Genomic DNA, 1,529 nt, shown 5'->3' on the forward strand with positions numbered 1-1,529 from the left:
AACAACAAAACTCAAAAACAAAAATAAAAAAGCCCAGAGGCTCCAAGAATTTTTATGGAAACTCTTGGAGAAAGGTAAACACAGGCCCTGCCTTCCCATCTCTAATAGACCTTCCTATAACACTAGAGCCAGTGGCTTGGATGGACAAACTGATACTTATAACTTTGTTACTGGAAAAACTTGGAAAAATGTTTGTTTGTTTGTTTGTTTGTTTGTTTTTCTCCCTCCAATTTCAAGAATTAGCACCTCTAAGGCAGAATGGTCTGTTGGCCTAATTAAACTTTCCCTCTTCAGTCAGTTTCCATCATGAGATGGCAGTTTTGGTAACTCAGGGAACTGGCTTTATTCTCCCTGAGCCACAAAGAGCTCAGGTAAGGAGCACCTTAGCTGTAGGTTTTAATATTCACAGATTTTTTTTTTAAACAGTCTCTTGTGGTTCTCATTTGTGGTGCCAATGACATTTATTGAAAAGGCAAAATATTCTCGACATAGAACCAATTTATTAGTTAGCTGTTCTTTCTAATGTCTCATTTCCTCAATCAGGCACCAAATTTTAACCAAAATGATTCTACCCATCTCCCTTCCTCCCTGGCCCAACCCTCCTACCAGCAATTAATATATCAGTAATAGCCCAAAACTGCATACTTGGTAGGGCTCAGATACTATGCTCGCTCTTCAAAGGACATTTTCTCAAGCCACCGCTGTGTGGTGAAGACAGGTACAGCTCTTTCCCTCGCCATGTGAAACCCATAGTCGACCGTGACATCAGCAGGCACTCAGGAGAGCTAATTCTTGTCTTGTCTGTTTTGGTCATCACTCTCTGCAAGGTAGGAGTGCCATTTTAGCCTTTCCTCATAGAAGGATATGACAACCTGTGGGCACTTGACATTGGCTTCCTTGGTAAGGACCAGGTCAGCTCATCAGAGTTTTCCCCTTCACGAGGAACATGAGCTCTCACTGGAGCAAATAGTCAGCTCTGGCTCCAAACCCCGGGCAAAGCCTCCTGGCTTTTCTGACTCTTCTTTCTTCTTTGGTTTGTTTTCCTCTCCTGTATCTTCACAATCAGCTTTGCGCTCGCCTCGCTCTGATTTATCTGTCTCATGAGCTGATTTCTATGACTCTAGAAAATCAGCAATGAGGTCAGGACAGTCCAGGTTCTCTTCTGGCTCCCATGTGCTGTCCTCATCTGAGAAACCTTTCCACTTTAGAAGATATTCCACTTTGCTCTTGACAACTCACCGATCAAGAACTTTTTCCACCACGTATTCTTCCTCTTCTAGTACCTCCTCCACTTTCTTCTGGTTTTGTTTTTTCTCCATAGTCCACGCCAGCTTTTTGGTGTAAAGAGTAACTCTACTTTGATTTGTACTTAGTGCGACACTGCTGGTTTATGCTAATCTGGAAACCTGCTCCTCTCTCACCTCCTCCCTTTCTAATATGAAGACTTGCTCATCACGTCAGCACTGTCTGACCCAAAGGCAATGGCGGCGCTGGCCTGTTAGGGCTCATGAACACAACACACAAACTCT

At 43.4% G+C, this 1,529-nt stretch overlaps 1 pseudogene; it reads right to left on the reverse strand.

Moving 5' to 3' along the window:
• Positions 1 to 785: 785 nt before the first annotated feature.
• Positions 786 to 1,319, reverse strand: LOC129688912 (chromobox protein homolog 1-like; annotated as a pseudogene).
• Between the last annotated feature and the right edge of the window lie 210 nt (positions 1,320 to 1,529).

This window comes from Psammomys obesus, unplaced genomic scaffold, assembly GCF_907164565.1.
Source record: "Psammomys obesus unplaced genomic scaffold, mPsaObe1.curated_primary_1811, whole genome shotgun sequence".
NCBI lineage: Eukaryota > Metazoa > Chordata > Mammalia > Rodentia > Muridae > Psammomys > Psammomys obesus.